The sequence below is a fragment of the Rattus norvegicus genome, chromosome 1 (assembly GCF_036323735.1).
Source record: "Rattus norvegicus strain BN/NHsdMcwi chromosome 1, GRCr8, whole genome shotgun sequence".
In the NCBI taxonomy this organism is placed as follows: Eukaryota; Metazoa; Chordata; class Mammalia; order Rodentia; family Muridae; genus Rattus; species Rattus norvegicus.
Genome location: NC_086019.1, coordinates 128,564,921 through 128,585,280, shown reverse-complemented (window position 1 = coordinate 128,585,280; position 20,360 = coordinate 128,564,921). Strand labels below are relative to the sequence as shown.

The 20,360-nt window shown below is 42.2% G+C and overlaps 1 long non-coding RNA gene across 1 annotated transcript in view; it reads left to right on the top strand.

Annotated features, from left to right (window-relative positions):
• Nucleotides 1–3,381: 3,381 nt before the first annotated feature.
• LOC134485127 (uncharacterized) overlaps nt 3,382–20,360 on the top strand; it is a 32,716-nt gene continuing 15,737 nt past the window's right edge. The window contains exon 1 of the long non-coding RNA XR_010063024.1: nt 3,382–3,601. This is a non-coding gene — a long non-coding RNA (uncharacterized LOC134485127). The remainder of the gene's footprint in view (nt 3,602–20,360) is intronic.

Below are 20,360 nucleotides of genomic sequence, written 5' to 3'. Positions count from 1 at the left end.
AAAAATTGCCCAAAGACCTCAGGGTAGAGATTTTTCTTTTACTTTTATTTTACAGTGTATTTTTATTTTCTTATTTTTTAAAAACAGTTTCATACAGGTATATACTGAATTTTCAGTCTTTCTCACCTCCCTACCTCCTGACTCCTGTTTAAACTCTCCTTCCCCACAGCCCACTCTTACTCTGATAGGGAGGAGACTTCTTAGATGAGGCCCCCAAATATGCACATTACAGAGAAGACTTAGGATGACCCTATAAACAAGAATATCTCCTCAACAAAGTCATCTTGGTTGAAGTCCGTATGGAGAGTGTTCTGAGAGATGGCACGTGGATGGAGAAAGGGTCCTCAAAGGGGTACATGCCGAGCACTGCTGTCCTGTGAACGGCCTGTGGGGATGCAAGTGTGCAGGTCCGTGCTGGCCACCGGCTTCAGGAGGCTCCTGAAACCAAAAACTTAATTGCTAGATATGCTTAACTTTAATCTTAATGACCACATGAAACTAGTGATTAACTTATTATAGATATAAAACCACCTAAGCTATTTGAGGGGCTTCGGGAATTCAGTGAGAAAGATAAAAATTCAAATAAGAAGAGGGAAAATTTCCAGGGACTAAGCCACTACCTAAAGACTATACATGGACTGACCCTGGACTCTGACCTCATAGGTAGCAATGAATATCCTAGTAAGAGCACCAGTGGAAGGGGAAGCCCTGGGTCCTGCTAAGACTGAACCCCCAGTGAACTAGATTGTTGGGGGGAGGGCGGCAATGGGGGGAGGGTTGGGAGGGGAACACCCATAAGGAAGGGGAGGGGGGAGGGGGATGTTTGCCCGGGAACCGGGAAAGGGAATAACACTCGAAATGTATATAAGAAATACTCAAGTTAATAAAAAAAAAAAAAAGAAAGCATGGAAAACTTACATCACCTTGTTTTTAAATTTTGTATTACATTTATTTGCTTCTCTCTGTCTCTGTCTCTGTCTCTGTCTCTGTCTCTGTCTCTCTCTCTCTGTGTGTGTGTGTGTGTGTGTGTGTGTGTGTGTGTGTGTGTCATAAAATGTGTATGGAAGTCAGAGGACAACCCACGGGACTCGTTCTCTCCTTCCATCCCAGAGTGGCAACTAGGTGGTCTGGCTTGGCCACAAGCACTTTGCCCACTGAGCTACCTTGACAGCCTTCATTTTATTTTTGTAATTCTCATCTTCTATTCCTTTTTGTGTGTGTTTCTGTAGCCTGCTTGCTCTCCAGGCAGAGAGAATCAACAGAATACAGAGGTGATTTGTTCCATGATAGGCTTTTACAGCTACAAACCTTAGGATGCATGAGGCATGACTGAGTCCAGGTCCAGCAGACCCAGGACCAAAGAAACTGACGGAGAAACTCTCAGTGTGAGGGCCAAAGTCCAGTCCAAACACCAGATAGCCCAGAGTTCTGACATCCATGGAGAGAAGACATGCGCATTCCGGCTCCAGGAGAGAGACACGGGGGCTTTTCCTCTGTTCTATTCTAGTATGCCCCAGGCCATTGGAGCGTGCCCACCCACAGAAGACATGGCTCTCCCCCACTTACTGCCAGGTTCTATGCCAATCTCCTCTGACAGCATACCTCTATGCATGACCATTTGCCAAGGCATCCCTTCATCTAGTCAACTCAGATTAACTAGCACTCTGCCCCAGATTCCCCTCTCGCTATGGAATGACACGTCAGGACACAGACGATCCCTCCTCTTTCAGGGGCTGCTCCAGTGAGGCTGGCTTCCCAAGGTCTGTGAGCTTTCTCAAGCAGGTCATTTGCTGACAGGGACACTGTGCATTCTCATATTGAGTACAAGATGGGTTTCTCTGTGGTCACCTATGCATTCGAGTTCATTATAAAGAAGGAAACATCACAGAAAACCAAAAGACTTTTAAGACCACGAATGAAGAATTCTGGAATCTTCTCGGTCCCACACAGGCTAATGGTCTAAAATTAAAATTGTATTTATTTGTATGTCTCTGAGTGTTTTGTCTGCATATATGTCTGTGTACCACATATGGGTACAATACCAGAAAATGGCATCAGATCCAGTGAGCTTGGAGCTGTAGACAGTTAGGAGCCGCCATGCGGGTGCTGGCAATCAAACCCAGGTCCTCTTGAAGAGCAGCTGGTGCTCTTAACCACTAAGCCATCTCTGCAGCCCCACCCCCGCTAGCATTTCTAGGGCATATCATATTCTTCATTATGTTCTTTTTTGATGTTTAGACTCCTGAGAAGGAAATGCAGTAGCTTATGAAGCTAATGGATCCTTTAGTCAAAGAGAACACAGAAGACATGGTACTGTGCTACTTAACAGGACAGAGATGGTAGTGCATGCTCTTGTCACTGCCCTCAGAGACATGTAAGTTGGATTCAGAGCAAAGAAATTAGTAACAGCCAACGTGACTCTCCGTGGGGTGTAGGTGGGAACGTTTGGTTCTCCATGCTAGCTGAAAGGGCTGAGACTCACCACGGGGCTCTTTGTTCCGTGTCACCGAACACTGCAGAACTGTGACTGACAAATACTGCTTTACCCAGAATGCTCAGAGACAGGAGAAAGAAAAAAAGGATTTACATGTGACGTATCCCATTACTCCATGTAATACAGCTGTCAAGTAGAACAAGCACCACCTCTTTAGAAAAACGAGAGCATAAGGTATAGAGTCTCGTGGTAGAGAGTCTTGGGACCCTGACCTGGGGAAAGGATTGGCTCCTATATCCAGAGTTCACATCTCAAGAAATAAATGGCCAGGGCCAGCTCAGTCTGAAGGAGGAAATAGAAGGGCAAAGGCAGACTTACAGCCAAGACTCTGCAGTAGAACTCAGGGCCTCGGCTATGTGTCAAGGCAGCCATAGTCATAGCATCAAAAGCATGAGCTCAGGGAGCTTCCAAAGCCTCCGGACCATAGATGCCACTGATCTTTAGAATCCAAGCTTGGAGCACAAAACTTAAGCACAATGTCAAGAGACAGTGTTACAACCAGAGAGTTTGGAGTTATTAACTGGTATCACTCTCATTCTGGATTGAACAATAAAACCACTGAAAATAAAACCGTGTAGAACTGGGATGTACTGTGGTGGTGGAGCACTTGTCTAACATGAGCAAGGTCTGGGGTTTGGCCTTTGCACCACAGCTAATTGGCTAATTGGGTGATTAATAAATTCAAAGCAAATAAATAGGATAAGTATCCCAAGTTAACTGAGCACAAGAGGTGAGTTGAATGGAAAGAACTGGGATAGTGGGAGCAGAAACAGAATCGAAAGTAGATTGGGCAAAAGTTACTTTTGAAGAGAATAATAGAAACGTTGCTGGTAAGTGACCGGTTGTTTTCAGTTACATCTTCAATGTAAGAATGAAGGCAGAAAGAACTTCACTGTCATGGCCATTGAAACTGGCCGATTTGTGAAATCTTGCCTTTCTCTCTGTGTAATCCCGATTTCTTGGAAGGTCAGATAAAGAGCTTACCCTGAGCTTGGGGGCAGGGAACTTTTGTGTGACTCCATTTTTATTTTTAGCCTGGTGTGTTAGCTCCAAACAGTGGTGCCATGTAATTTTTAGTTAACAACATTTCTGCTGGATTGGCAATCGGTGAGTAAGTGAAGGGGGTTGTGGGAGCATGCCCTGGTTTTTGACTTAATTTAATTTTCTGCTGTTTTTGATTAACTCCATGAAAGATACTGCATCTTTCCCGAGGCACTCCTAGCCTAAATGGGCAGGCAGCTCCAGGCAGCCGATGGCCTTGGTGCTCAGGTCTGAGCTAGAACCCTGAAAAGGAAAACAGCTTAGATGGCTGTCTCTCAGCCTTCCGAGGGCTGTGACCCTTTAATACAGGTCATGATGTGGTGAACCCCAACCTTAAAATTGTTTTGTTGCTGCTTCATAATTGCAATTTTGTGACTGTTGTGAATCATGATGTAAACATCTGCTATGTGGGATATCTGATATGAGACGCCCTCCAAAAGGGTCATGACCCACAGGTTGAAACCTGCTGGCTTAGATGGACACAGCCACGAAAATGTGTGAGGATTTAATTCTAAATTTCCATTTCATTGGCTGTGAAATTCCTTCTGTTTTATATTTTATCCTTAAAATATCGACTCTGAGGAGACGGCTTGTGTTCTACTTTGGTCTTTATATCAGTGATAAACGCCGCGACCAAAAACAACTTTGAAAAGGAAGGCTTGTTTCAGCTTGCAGTTTGCAGTCCACCACAAATGGAAGTCAGGGAGGTCAGGGCAGGAACTCAAAGCTTCCTGGAGGCAGGAGCTGTGGAAGAGACGCTGGAGGAGTGCTGCTTGCCCTGGAGGAGTGCTGTTTACTGGCTTGTACCTCATGGCTCTCTTCAGTTTAGGGTTTTTTTTTTTTTTTTTTTTTGGTTCTTTTTTTCGGAGCTGGGGACCAAACCCAGGGCCTTGCGCTTCCTAGGTAAGCGTTCTACCACTGAGCTAAATCCCCAGCCCCCAGTTTAGGGTTTTAATTATGACCTAGAACAACTTGTCCAGCAGTGGCCCCGCCTACAATGGGCTGGGGCCTCCGTATCAATCACTCATCGAGAGACTGCCCCATAACCTTGCCCACAGGCAATCTGACGAAGGCATTTCCTCCATTGGGTTCATTCTTCCCAAATGACCCTAATTCATGTCAAGTTGACAAAAACAAACGAACAAAACCCTAACCAATACAGCTTAGTAGTGAAGTAACTGCCATACAGGCATGAGGACCAGAAATTGGGTTTCCCCAACGTTCACACGAATATGAGGTCGGGAAGGCAGTCACCTGTATTTCCAATCTCAGATGTAGAGACAGGAGATTGCCAGAGCAAGCTAGCTAGTGAGACTAGCTATATCGGTGAGTTCTGGGTTTGATTGAGAGATCCTGCCTGAATGAGTAAGGGGAGAGCCATTACAGATGATTCTCGATGGCACCCTTGGGTTTTTCCAATCAGGCAGACACAAATGTGAGCATACACCCATAAATACACATACATGAAAGTTTGTGTCAGTTAAGAAAAAAGAGATAATATCACCAAGCATCCAAATGAGTAAAATTACTATTCACAAACATGATCTTGCCTGGACACTGGACAATGGTTATGATGCCATAGTTATCTTAGGTATATTTTACAATTCAAAATTTATAAGAAGACATTAAACATAGCCCATTCTGTTCTGAAATAAGTAATTTAATAATTATGCATGGTAAAGTATTATTTGAGTACTGAAAATGAAGACTATATTTGCATAAAACTCCTTGTACAGTTAATAACAAAGTTTTTCAATTGAGGCACTTGAGGTGTGGTCACTCTGGGGGACCATTGGGCTACCCTGGGAAATGGGCTGTTGGGTGACTTAATCATTGTGTAAGAACACAGAGTGTACATACATGAACCAAATGACCACGGCATCACAGGTGAGAGACTCCCTCTTAATTTTCTGTGTATGTATATTGGCATATGTGTGTTCACGTATGTGCATGTACACACATGTGCCTTTGTGCACGGAGGCCAGAGGTCAACCTTGGCTGTTGTTCTCAGGTGTTACTCATTTTTATTTCTGAACCAAGGGTTCTCACTTACCTAGAACTCACTAAGTAGGCTAAGCTGGCCAGCCTCTACCTCTCTCTGTTGCACTTGTGCTGGCGATGTAAGTAGGCTGACCCGCACCTGAGTTTTATTTGTTCACTCTTTGTTTGTTTTGTTATGTTGTTTAACACGGACTGTTATTGGGTTTGAACTCAGGTCATCATGCTTTTAAAACACTCATTTCATCCACTGAGCCATTAGCTTTGACCCTGGTGAGTTCATGGGCACTTTTAAGTAGCACAAGACAGTACTTTTAGTGCTGTTTTAAAATAAATGCACTGCAAGGAACAGTTCTTTGAGTTAGACATAATCATGATATAAGTTATAGTTTTGTCTTAAACAGGGTTGGAAGGCGACAACCATCTTTATCTACTCGCTGAAGTGTGGTCTTCCTGTATTCACTTTTGTAAGTCTCAGTTTCCTCATCTGTACTATGGGTTGCTTCGAAAAAATAAGTGGGCAAACCTGTCAGCACTGGCAATTTCTCCCAAAGTTGGTATCTTCTCCCAGCATCAGGTTTGCCATTCCTATGGTTGGTTCTACAAATGTGTACATTTTCACATGAATAGACACAAAGTGCTTGGATAGAACCATTTTGGAGGGTGCAGAGAAGTGAGGTCAAGAGCAGGCAACACAGGGATGCAAAAAGGCTTCTCATATCACAGTTAACTACAGCGTGAGTCCTCTAGTCAGTGGCGCCATGACTTTTTTTTCCAGATTCGGGTGTGGCAACAACTATCGTGGCTTCACCTTCATGGCTTAAACGTCAAGGCCCTGAAAAACACTGATCCAAGAGAACATTCCCCCTTTCCAGGAGCTTTGGAAATTCAGCAAAACAGTAGCTTAAGTTCTTTTGTCATCATTGAGACGGTAGTGATGGTTTTTCTGTTTTGTTTTTGAGACAGTGCTCCATTTTTCCTGTTTGTACAAATAATTTTCTTAGCAGTCAGTGCAGTAAACATGGAAGTTGTTGGTGTTTGGCCACCCAATAACTCACTCAGAGCGCTGGAGATAAAAATAGAGACCTCGATCTCAGAGCAGAGAGCCGAGCAGCGTGTTTCTTTAGTGTGTTATAATTAAAACTGTTGTGAACGCTGCAGCTTCGTTTTGAAGAGGCTGAGAAAACCCTTTTTTCAGGTTCATTTGAGAAAAACTCACACTTCCTGGATTCCAGTTTGTGCCCTAGGATCTAAAAATGAACCTAAGGTTAGAAATGAAAGGCAGCCATGCACCCGGACTGGTGCAGCCACAAAGGGATGTGTGCAGTGCACGCCCCGCTCACATCCAAAGCACGCACTTGTGATAAACTCAGCCGAAGCTCGGCAAGTTCATTTTTAAACCAAGAATGTTATTGTTCACACATGCTTTTTTTCTTAACTGCGGACTGAGATCAGCTTCCAGACCCTATCATCAACTGTGTTCTCACCTTTTGGATTGAATTCTTTTTAGATTAATTGAAGCATTAAAAGAAACAGCAAGACGGAAAAACATTTCCAGCAAAAGGAGGTGGCTGAAGGGTAGCCACAGTTTTTACCAGACTACAGTTTTGGAGAGGGCAGGTCCACACCTCAGAGGCTGTGTGAACATTGGGAGTGGGGCTTCCTAGCCCAGCACTTTGCGATGGTTTGAATGCACTCTCCTGAAGTTTATGGGTTAAAAACACAACCTCCCAAAATCTTATATTGATGTACTTGGAGGTGAGACCTTTTGGAGTTGACTTGGGTTAAATTGAGGGCATGAATTGAGATCTCCTTGGACTCATTTGTGCTTGAAAGCCAAGAAGACTTGCTTGGCTACACGCCTGCTCTCTTTCACCTTGTTACAATGTTGCAAAAAAGTCCCCAAGCATGCTCCAAGCGGATGCTCCCACCGAGCTCTTCTGTGCTCCATCCCCTGAGCTGTCAACGAAGTAAACTGTCTTAGAGTAACACCAACCTAGGATCTTCAGCTACAGCATCAGAAGACAGACACACGACAATGGGGACTATGTGTTCTTTTTTTTTTTTTTCTGGAAAACCAGTTGTAATTTATTTCAGGGGTGTGCAGTCCTTAAAGCCATGACTCATTTTACACAGTTTATTACAGTATAGTTCTAGATTCCAAGGTAATATTTTTCAAACTATAACAGAATGACCCATTAGTGAGTCACAAAATCAATTCAGTGGGCTGTGATCAGTTTTTTTTTAATATAATAGAATTGAATCAAATAGAGAGTGTCAGAGGATACTACACACTGGAAAACTTAAACAATATCATTGCAATTTCCCCTCAGTCGTATGATGGTAGTATGTTTGGTGTTATGATGTTAAATACATTTCTTACTGTAAGTGGGGTCAAGATTCTGTGAAAGCCACGATATTGGACAGTCTTGGGTTTGTTTATCTGACATGAAGAAAAAAAATTCACAGAAGACTTTTTTTCTCCAAGGGTAGAAAGATCAGTCCCCAAATAGGAGCAGTTTGGATTGTCCCTGAACTCTTTTTTTTTTTTTTTATTAACTTGAGTATTTCTTATATACATTTCGAGTGTTATTCCCTTTCCCGGTTTCCGGGCAAACATCCCCCTCCCCCCTCCCCTTCCTTATGGGTGTTCCCCTCCCAACCCTCCCCCCATTGCCGCCCTCCCCCCAACAATCTAGTTCACTGGGGGTTCAGTCTTAGCAGGACCCAGGGCTTCCCCTTCCACTGGTGCTCTTACTAGGATATTCATTGCTACCTATGGGGTCAGAGTCCGGGGTCAGTCCATGTATAGTCTTTAGGTAGTGGCTTAGTCCCTGGAAGCTCTGGTTGCTTGGCATTGTTGTACTTTTGGGGTCTCGAGCCCCTTCAAGCTCTTCCAGTTCTTTCTCTGATTCCTTCAACAGGGGACCTATTCTCAGTTCAGTGGTTTGCTGCTGGCATTCGCCTCTGTATTTGCTGTATTCTGGCTGTGTCTCTCAGGAGCGATCTACATCCGGCTCCTGTCGGTCTGCACTTCTTTGCTTCATCCATCTTGTCTAATTGGGTGGCTGTATATGTATGGGCCACATGTGGGGCAGGCTCTGAATGGGTGTTCCTTCAGTCTCTGTTTTAATCTTTGCCTCTCCCTTCCCTGCCAAGGGTATTCTTTTTCCTCATTTAAAGAAGGAGTGAAGCATTCACATTTTGATCATCCGTCTTGAGTTTCGTTTGTTCTAGGGATCTAGGGTAATTCAAGCATTTGGGCTAATAGCCACTTATCAATGAGTGCATACCATGTATGTCTTTCTGTGATTGGGTTAGCTCACTCAGGATGATATTTTCCAGTTCCAACCATTTGCCTACGAATTTCATAAACTCGTTGTTTTTGATAGCTGAGTAATATTCCATTGTGTAGATGTACCACATTTTCTGTATCCATTCCTCTGTTGAAGGGCATCTGGGTTCTTTCCAGCTTCTGGCTATTATAAATAAGGCTGCGATGAACATAGTGGAGCACGTGTCTCTTTTATATGTTGAGGCATCTTTTGGGTATATGCCCAAGAGAGGTATAGCTGGATCCTCAGGCAGTTCAATGTCCAATTTTCTGAGGAACCTCCAGACTGATTTCCAGAATGGTTTTACCAGTCTGCAATCCCACCAACAATGGAGGAGTGTTCCTCTTTCTCCACATCCTCGCCAGCATCTGCTGTCACCTGAGTTTTTGATCTTAGCCATTCTCACTGGTGTGAGGTGAAATCTCAGGGTTGTTTTGATTTGCATTTCCCTTATGACTAAAGATGTTGAACATTTCTTTAGGTGTTTCTCAGCCATTTGGCATTCCTCAGCTGTGAATTCTTTGTTTAGCTCTGAACTCCATTTTTTAATAGGGTTATTTGTTTCCCTGCGGTCTAACTTCTTGAGTTCTTTGTATATTTTGGATATAAGGCCTCTATCTGTTGTAGGATTGGTAAAGATCTTTTCCCAATCTGTTGGTTGCCGTTTTGTCCTAACCACAGTGTCCTTTGCCTTACAGAAGCTTTGCAGTTTTATGAGATCCCATTTGTCGATTCTTGATCTTAGAGCATAAGCCATTGGTGTTTTGTTCAGGAAATTTTTTCCAGTGCCTATGTGTTCCAGATGCTTCCCTAGTTTTTCTTCTATTAGTTTGAGTGTGTCTGGTTTGATGTGGAGGTCCTTGATCCACTTGGACTTAAGCTTTGTACAGGGTGATAAGCATGGATCGATCTGCATTCTTCTACATGTTGCCCTCCAGTTGAACCAGCACCATTTGCTGAAAATGCTATCTTTTTTCCATTGGATGGTTTTGGCTCCTTTGTCAAAAATCAAGTGACCATAGGTGTGTGGGTTCATTTCTGGGTCTTCAATTCTATTCCATTGGTCTATCTGTCTGTCTCTGTACCAATACCATGCAGTTTTTATCACTATTGCTCTGTAATACTGCTTGAGTTCAGGGATAGTGATTCCCCCTGAAGTCCTTTGTTGAGGATAGCTTTAGCTATCCTGGGTTTTTTGTTATTCCAGATGAATTTGCAAATTGTTCTGTCTAACTCTTTGAAGAATTGGATTGGTATTTTGATGGGGATTGCATTGAATCTGTAGATTGCTTTTGGTAAAATGGCCATTTTTACTATATTAATCCTGCCAATCCATGAGCATGGGAGATCTTTCCATCTTCTGAGGTCTTCTTCAATTTCTTTCCTCAGTGTCTTGAAGTTCTTATTGTACAGATCTTTTACTTGCTTGGTTAAAGTTACACCGAGGTACTTTATATTATTTGGGTCTATTATGAAGGGTGTCGTTTCCCTAATTTCTTTCTCGGCTTGTTTCTCTTTTGTATAGAGGAAGGCAACTGATTTATTTGAGTTAATTTTATACCCAGCCACTTTGCTGAAGTTGTTTATCAGCTTTAGTAGTTCTCTGGTGGAACTTTTGGGATCACTTAAATATACTATCATGTCATCTGCAAATAGTGATATTTTGACCTCTTCTTTTCCGATCTGTATCCCCTTGATCTCCTTTTGTTGTCTGATTGCTCTGGCTAGAACTTCAAGAACTATATTGAATAAGTAGGGAGAGAGTGGGCAGCCTTGTCTAGTCCCTGATTTTAGTGGGATTGCTTCAAGTTTCTCTCCATTTAGTTTAATGTTAGCAACTGGTTTGCTGTATATGGCTTTTACTATGTTTAGGTATGGGCCTTGAATTCCTATTCTTTCCAGGACTTTTATCATGAAGGGGTGTTGAATTTTGTCAAATGCTTTCTCAGCATCTAATGAAATGATCATGTGGTTTTGTTCTTTCAGTTTGTTTATATAATGGATCACGTTGATGGTTTTCCGTATATTAAACCATCTGCATGCCTGGGATGAAGCCTACTTGATCATGGTGGATGATTGTTTTGATGTGCTCTTGAATTCGGTTTGCCAGAATTTTATTGAGTATTTTTGCGTCGATATTCATAAGGGAAATTGGTCTGAAGTTCTCTTTCTTTGTTGTGTCTTTGTGTGGTTTAGGTATAAGAGTAATTGTGGCTTCGTAGAAGGAATTCGGTAGTGCTCCATCTGTTTCAATTTTGTGGAATAGTTTGGATAATATTGGTATGAGGTCTTCTATGAAGGTTTGATAGAATTCTGCACTAAACCCGTCTGGACCTGGGCTCTTTTTGGTTGGGAGACCTTTAATGACTGCTTCTATTTCCTTAGGAGTTATGGGGTTGTTTAACTGGTTTATCTGTTCCTGATTTAACTTCGATACCTGGTATCTGTCTAGGAAATTGTCCATTTCCTGAAGATTTTCAAATTTTGTTGAATATAGGTTTTTATAGTAAGATCTGATGATTTTTTGAATTTCCTCTGAATCTGTTGTTATGTCTCCCTTTTCATTTCTGATTTTGTTAATTTGGACGCACTCTCTGTGTCCTCTCGTTAGTCTGGCTAAGGGTTTATCTATCTTGTTGATTTTCTCAAAGAACCAACTTTTGGTTCTGTTGATTCTTTCTATGGTCCTTTTTGTTTCTACTTGGTTGATTTCAGCTCTGAGTTTGATTATTTCCTGCCTTCTACTCCTCCTGGGTGTATTTGCTTCTTTTTGTTCTAGAGCTTTTAGGTGTGCTGTCAAGCTGCTGACATATGCTCTTTCCTGTTTCTTTCTGCAGGCACTCAGCGCTATGAGTTTTCCTCTTAGCACAGCTTTCATTGTGTCCCATAAGTTTGGGTATGTTGTATCTTCATTTTCATTAAATTCTAAAAAGTCTTTAATTTCTTTCTTTATTTCTTCCTTGACCAGGTTATCATTGAGTAGAGCATTGTTCAATTTCCAAGTATATGTGGGCATTCTTCCCTTATTGTTATTGAAGACCAGTTTTAGGCCGTGGTGGTCCGATAGCACGCATGGGATTATTTCTATCTTTCTGTACCTGTCGAGGCCCGTTTTTTGACCAATTATATGGTCAATTTTGGAGAAAGTACCATGAGGAGCTGAGAAGAAGGTATATCCTTTTGCTTTAGGATAGAATGTTCTATAAATATCCGTTAAGTCCATTTGGCTCATGACTTCTCTTAGTCTGTCGACATCACTGTTTAATTTCTGTTTCCATGATCTGTCCATTGATGAGAGTGGTGTGTTGAAATCTCCCACTATTATTGTGTGAGGTGCAATGTGTGTTTTGAGCTTTAGTAAGGTTTCTTTTACGTATGTAGGTGCCCTTGTATTTGGGGCATAGATATTTAGGATTGAGAGTTCATCTTGGTGGATTTTTCCTTTGATGAATATGAAGTGTCCTTCCTTATCTTTTTTGATGACTTTTAGTTGGAAATTGATTTTATTTGATATTAGAATGGCTACTCCAGCTTGCTTCTTCTGACCATTTGCTTGGAAAGTTGTTTTCCAGCCTTTCACTCTGAGGTAGTGTCTGTCTTTGTCTCTGAGGTGTGTTTCCTGTAGGCAGCAGAATGCAGGGTCCTCATTGCGTATCCAGTTTGTTAATCTATGTCTTTTTATTGGGGAGTTGAGGACATTGATATTGAGAGATATTAAGGAATAGTGATTATTGCTTCCCTTTATATTCATATTTGGAAGTGAGGTTATGTTTGTGTGCTTTCATTCTCTTTGTTTTGTTGCCAAGACGATTAGTTTCTTGCTTCTTCTAGGGTATAGCTTGCCTCCTTATGTTGGGCTTTACCATTTATTATCCTTTGTAGTGCTGGATTTGTAGAAAGATATTGTGTAAATTTGGTTTTGTCATGGAATATCTTGGTTTCTCCATCTATGTTAATTGAGAGTTTTGCTGGATACAGTAACCTGGGCTGGCATTTGTGTTCTCTTAGGGTCTGTATGACATCAGTCCAGGATCTTCTGGCCTTCATAGTTTCTGGCGAGAAGTCTGGTGTGATTCTGATAGGTCTCCCTTTATATGTTACTTGACCTTTTTCCCTTACTGCTTTTAATATTCTTTCTTTATTTTGTGCGTTTGGTGTTTTGACAATTATGTGACGGGAGGTGTTTCTTTTCTGGTCCAATCTATTTGGAGTTCTGTAGGCTTCTTGTATGTCTATGGGTATCTCTTTTTTTTAGGTTAGGGAAGTTTTCTTCTATGATTTTGTTGAAGATATTTACTGGTCCTTTGAGCTGGGAGTCTTCACTCTCTTCTATACCTATTATCCTTAGGTTTGATCTTCTCATTGAGTCCTGGATTTCCTGTATGTTTTGGACCAGTAGCTTTTTCTGCTTTACATTATCTTTGACAGTTGAGTCAATGATTTCTATGGAATCTTCTGCCCCTGAGATTCTCTCTTCCATCTCTTGTATTCTGTTGGTGAAGCTTGTATCTACAGCTCCTTGTCTCTTCTTTTGGTTTTCTATATCCAGGGTTGTTTCCATGTGTTCTTTCTTGATTGCTTCTATTTCCATTTTTAATTCCTTCAACTGTTTGATTGTGTTTTCCTGGAATTCTTTCAGGGATTTTTGTGTCTCCTCTCTATGGGCTTCTACTTGTTTATTTATGTTTTCCTGGAATTCTTTCAGGGATTTTTGTGTCTCCTCTCTATGGGCTTCTACTTGTTTATTTATGTTTTCCTGGAATTCTTTCAGGCATTTTTGCGATTCCTCTCTGTAGGCTTCTACTTGTTCTCTAAGGGAGTTCTTCATGTCTTTTGAAGTCCTCCAGCATCATGATCAAATATGATTTTGAAAATAGATCTTGCTTTTCTGGTGTGTTTGGATATTCCATGTTTGTTTTGATGGGAGAATTGGGCTCCGATGGTGCCATGTAGTCTTGGTTTCTGTTGCTTGGGTTCCTGCGCTTGCCTCTCGCCATCAGATTATCTCTAGTGTTACTTTGTTCTGCTATTTCTGACAGTGGCTAGACTGTCCTATAAGCCTGTGTGTCAGGAGTGCTGTAGACCTGTTTTCCTCTCTTTCAGTCAGTTATGGGGACAGAGTGTTCTGCTTTCGGGCGTGTAGTTTTTCCTCTCTACAGGTCTTCAGCTGTTCCTGTGGGCCTGTGTCTTGAGTTCACCAGGCAGCTTTCTTGCAGCAGAAAATTTGGTCTTACCTGTGGTCCTGAGGCTCAAGTTCGCTCGTGGGGTGCTGCCCACGGGCTCTCTGCAGCGGCAGCAACCAGGAAGACCTGTGCCGCCCCTTCCGGGAGCTTCAGTGCACCAGGGTTCCAGATGGTCTTTGGCTTTTTCCTCTGGCGTCCGAGATGTGTGTGCAGGGAGCAGTCTCTTCTGGTTTCCCAGGCTTGTCTGCCTCTCTGAAGGTTTAGCTCTCCCTCCCACGGGATTTGGGTGCAGAGAACTGTTTATCCGGTCTGTTTCTTTCAGGTTCCGGTGGTGTCTCAGGCAGGGGTCCTGCCGCTCCTGGGCCCTCCCCCACGGGAGCCCAGAGGCCTTATACAGTTTCCTCTTGGGCCAGGGATGTGGGCAGGGGTGAGCAGAGTTGGTGGTCTCTTCCGCTCTGTAGCCTCAGGAGTGCCCACCTGACCAGGCGGTTGGGTCTCTCTCTCACCGGGTCTGGGAGCAGAGAGCTTCTGCGGGCCGGGATCCGCGGGTGGGACTATGTGTTCTTTTCTTGGCACAATGTACATCAGGGGATGGCCGATTGGCCCCTGGGCCATTCAAACTTAAAGATGTGATGATGTGGTTGGAGATCACACTATGGGAACAGTGAAAGCCTTGGCGACCATGGTGGATCCTTCTGTGGTGCTTCCCACCTCTACACTATGTCCCAAAGCTTCAGAACCTTCCAGCACTGCTGTTCCTAAAGGCTGTTTTTGTGCAAATGTCTCAATCCAGGGTGTTCCATGGTTTAGGGGAAAGTCAGGATGTGAAATGCCCCCCACCCAAGTCCAATGTATTTAACACATGATCCCAGCTGGTGTTTCTGTGATGGGCAGCTGTTAGAGCCTTTGGAAGAAGTGTGGCTGGGGGAGGTGTGCCACTGTGGAGGGGGGGGCTTGCAGTTTATACCCTGTTTCTGGTCCAGGATCTCTGCTCTTTGATCTGACAAGATGTGAGGAGTTTCTGCTTTGTGCTTCTATGATAGCCTTGCCTTCACAGTTCGTAACTGGATGAAACAGTGAGCCAAAATAAATCTCCTCTCCTTTAAGTAGCTTCTGCCAGGTGTTCCTTCTTAAAAAGGAGAAATGTAACTTAATACTCCAGGGAAGTAGCCTTTTTTGGTTTTGTGTCTAAGACAGTGTCCTTGCTATATTGAGATTAGGGGTGTCTGCCGCCATGTCTCCCTAAGGAAGAGAATCTCCACGTAGAAAAAGCCTGCAGTGAGAGTCCAGTTGTTCCTCTCATTTGGTAAACTGTGTGGTTGTTTGTTTTTGTAGCACAAAAAGCCTTCCTTTGTTCTCATGCCACAAGTGCTTTCCTGTCCACAACTTCTTTCCCATCCACACCTCCTGTTCCTCATCTGTGCAGTGTGGACATGAGCCCCATCTTACAAATTACTCTCAAATAAAAGTGGGAGAACATTTCAGAGAGCTTCCTGGGGAAGCAAACACCAGTCCTGCTGGACTTAGAATTTCCTCGTATTAGCTGCAACAGTCCCTATATCAGTGCCTCTTGATCCCATGCTAGACTGCTTGAAATGGCCTTACCATTGGATTGACTCCTTTACCTGGTTTTCATATATCTCTAGCGAAGGAATGGGCCACCCTCTGACCATACCCAGGAAATCCACATCCCTGAGATGTGCTCTCATGGATTGAAGCAGTGTTCTGCTAGGAAGACTACATATGCATTGATGAGTCCAGATGAAATAGGTTTCATATTCTGTCATTTTTTTGGTAGAAAGAATATGGAACAGTACAAATATGCATTGTTCATGCACAGAAAATAAATTGGGGGAGAAAAATAAAAAGCCATTCCTGTTGTTACCTCATGGGAGACAGGGATGGACAGGAGAACATTTTTTCACTGTACATTACCATGAACAATTTTTACATGTTTGAATCCCTACTCTGCCACACCGAGACACTGTACTGTATTCTATTCTATTTGCTATATTATTATTGGTTCAGAAATATCAGTGAAGAGAGACAGGTGTGTTGGCCCCTTTAGCTTCGGTGCTGAAAAGGCAGAGGGGGAGATGGATCTCTACGAATTTGAAACCAGGCAAGGCTACACAGAGAGTTCCTGGTAGGTCACAGGTTACAAAGAGACCCCTTTAAAAAAGAACTTAAATTAAAAAAGAATAAAGCTCTAGGATGAAGTTCAGTTGGAAGGCTGCTTCCTGGATTCAGTGTCTGGGACTGTGTAGACCGGGAGAACAGTGCTCATTGGTCTCCAGAACACAGGAAAGAAACCCTCAGGAGAATCCCAATTTCAAAGTCACCTTCAGCTACACAGAGAGTTTGAGGAGAGCCTGGGACGTATGAGGCTTTGCCTCAAAAGCATTTTATTTTTCTCATCTTTAATTCATGTGGCTGGAAGGTTTGTTGCAAATCTAGGAGGTAAAGTCTTGTGGATGAGTAAAGAATTATGCTGTAAGGGATGGGAAGAAGGAACTGGAAGGAGACGGTTTAAAATGGAACTGTGCTGCTAAGCGTAGAAGCACACACCCTTAATCCCAGAACTCGGGAGAGAAGGACAGTGCGTTCCAGGCCACACTGGACTGTGAGACACCGACTGAAAAAAGGAAAAGAAAAGAAAAAAGTTAAAAAAGGAAGAAAGGAAGGAAGGAAGAAGGAAAGAAAGAAAAAGGAAAAAAGTCTATTGTTACCTGAGGGTCAGGGTGATAATGTGATGTTACTTGTGAGTTAGTTCATACACACACACACACACACACACACCCTTAAGAAACATCACAGATATGATAAACTCATATGAGAAAATTAAAACTGGAAAAGGCAGAAATGATCAAGAAATACAAAAGGAACAAGCATAAAGGTAAATCACTGGGTTGTAGCGGTCAGTGCCTGTAATCCTAGTGCTTGGCAGACTAAGGCGGGAGGATTGTGAGTGCAGAGCCAGTCTGAGATGTGTAGACATTTCTAGGCCAGTTTGGATGCAGTGTGTGATGGTTTGAATAAAAATGGCCCCATAGGCCCATAGGGAATGACACTATTAGGAGGTGTGGCCTTGTTGGAGTAGGTGTGGCTTTGCTGGAGGAAGTGTGTCACTAGGGGGTGGTCTTTGAGGCCTCAGAAACTCAAGCTAGGCCTAGTGGCTTACTGTCTCTTCCTGCTTCCTGCCTATCCAGTTGTAGAACTCTCAGTACCTTCTCCAGCACCGTGTCTACCTGCATACAGCCATGCTTCCCACCATGACGATAATGAACTGAACCTCTGAAACTGTAAGCCAGCCCCAATTAAATGTTGTCCTTTATAAGAGTTGCCTTGGTCATGGCATCTCTTCACAGCAATAAAAATCCCAACTAAGACATAGAGTGAGTATGGGATCAAAGAGAGAATGAGATCATTTTAAAAGTTCCTTATAAAATAGGCACTAAACCTAGACTTATCAGTAATCATTTTAAATAAACACATTAAATAAATTAAACAAACTAATTAAAAGATACAGACCATGCCAGGTATTGTGTACTCCTTTAATCCCACACTTGGGAGACAGACAAGTGGATCTCTGTGAATTCACGATTCATACAGTGAGTTCTAGGCTAATGGGAACTACACGATGAGATCCTACCCCGCCCCCAAAAACAAAGATACACACCATTTGAGTCTGAGACACAACTACTAGAAACCCACACTAAATAGGAGACATGTGTAGCTTCCAAGAACATGGATATATGTAAATACAACATTAACATCAATTAAAAGAAAGTAGTAGTTTTTAAAGAATAGATTTATGAGGAAGAGATGATCAGAAGAAGGATGAGTATCTCACAGTGATAATAAGTCACACTCACGACTGGGATCTTCAGCACCACTGGCTGCAGTTCTAACAGGAAGAAATTCCATAAGGGTACAATTGAACTAAATGGCCCTGCGCACCCTGACCTAACAGACCTTCGTACCTCAGTCAACAGCAGAACATGCTAAAGGAATGTTCACGAAAGCAGACCACACTCTTACCTGTAAAACAGTACATTTTAAAGACCCGAAATCATATCAAATACGCTGACTAAGTTGTCTCACCTGGGAATTTATTCCACTTTGTGGCCTACATGACATTCAAACAGGCTTTAGGAGGACGGTGACAGAAAAACTCACCAGAAAAGCCATTTTCTATTCTGCTCATTTATACATGACACTGGAATATATAACATCTACAACTATTACAGTTTCACCAGTTTTCAAGACACATTTTAAAAGCACAAGGCCTTTACAATAAAATTTAGTGAAATATACTAAGTATAAAATTAGATGCATCGACATGTAGAACTTGGGAGAATAATTACTATACTTTTTATTTTTTCCAGATGTTCAGAAGAGGTGCTGGATTTTTACAAGTAGCCATTTACATTCACCAGACACTTACTTAAATCATCAACATGAGCTCATAAGTAAATATCTTGTTAATGTAAAGAAGTAAAAAATTCCTTCCAAAATCCAGAAATTAATTTTCTTAAAAGTTCTGGAGACTAGGAAATCAAATATGCAGATTGTAGCTGATTTAGTTTCCAGCAAAAACTTTCTGCTTGACTTATAAATGGAACAAAGGAAATAAACATATACCGTTTATACATGGGATACCATACAATTAGGAACTCAGTTTATACATTGGTCAGTTTCTTTCCCACTAATAGCAATGAACAGGTAAATTAAAAAATCAGAAACACAATGATACTTATAACATTGCTACTTAAAATAAAATACTTGTCTATTAATGAAATAGTTACAATTTTTTTATATTATAAAACACCAACGAAGTAACAACCAGGATATTGAAAAGAGATTACATGTTAATGGATAGACAGACTCCATATTGCTCAACATCAGTTCTCTCTCACTTAATCTCTAGACTCTGTATAATCCTAACCAGAATTCCAGGAAGGTATTTTGAAAGCTGTAGGCATCCAAAAGACCCCAGAGTTAGCCAACATAATACTGACAAAGAGTTGGGAGATTGACAATGCTAACCTTCAAGGCTGACAAAATGCTACAGCAATCAGGACAATGTAACTCTGGCAAAAGAAGATATGGTAAACATGTAGCACAGATTTAGACCCACACAGGTAGAGCTAAGTGATCTTTGACACAGCAGTCAAGTGGATACAATAGTAGAGAACTTCAGTAAAGGAAGCTGGGAGATCTGGACAAACACTGAGAAAAACGAAGCTAGACACAGAAATGAAGTAAACAAATGAACTCAAAACAGAGCATTAAACCCGAATGTAAGATGCAAAATTACAGAAGGCCTAGAAGGTAACACTGGAAAAATTTAGGTCACCTGGGGTGGTAATGTCTCTCTTAGTATGACAACAAAGATATGTCTAATGAAACACTCACAACGGAACAAAGAACTGATGAACTGAGCTTCACTGAAACTAAAAACTTAGGCTCAGCAAAAGCAAGACCATGAGAACTTTCCAGGCATGGTGTCACACACCTTTAATCCCAGACCTTGGGGGGCAGATGCAGGCACATCTCTGTGAGTTCAAGGCCAACCTGGTCTACACAAGTGAGTTCCAAACTAGCCAGGGCTATGTAGTGAGGCCTGTCTCTTTAGAGAGAGAGACAGAGAGACAGAGAGAGACAGAGAGAGACAGAGACAGAGACAGAGACAGAGACAGAGACAGAGACAGAAACAGAGAAAGGGCTGTTGGGAGAACACTAAGCCCTGGATCAGTAGAATTATTTCCAAAAGGCTTACTCAGTGAGGGACTGTCATTCAAGCTATACAAAGAACCCAGAACTGATCAATAAAAAACTACCAACTTAATACTTTAAAATGGGGAGCAGACCTTAAGAGACATCTCATGAAAGAAGAAACACAGATGTCAATCGAGTACTCAGCAAACACTGTTGCAAATTAAAACAACTCTGTGAAGCCATCCCACACCTATGAAGGTGGAAAAACGAAATTAATGGTGAGTGTCAGAGAAGATGTGGGGCTATTGGAATGCCAGTTTGTTGTTCGTGGAAATATAGAATGGCTCAGTCATTTTGGAGACAGCTTGGCAGCCTATCACGAAATTAAACATAGGCTTACCAAAGAATCCATCAGTCACACCCCTTCGTCCTTACCCGAATAAACTGAAATCAAGAGTCCACACACAAAACTGCCTAGGAAGGTTAACACCATCTTTACTTCGAATTCCCAGCACTTGGAAATAGCCAAACATTCTTCAATAGGTGAATTTGTAGGCAAACTGTGGTACAGCCAAGCACTTGAATATC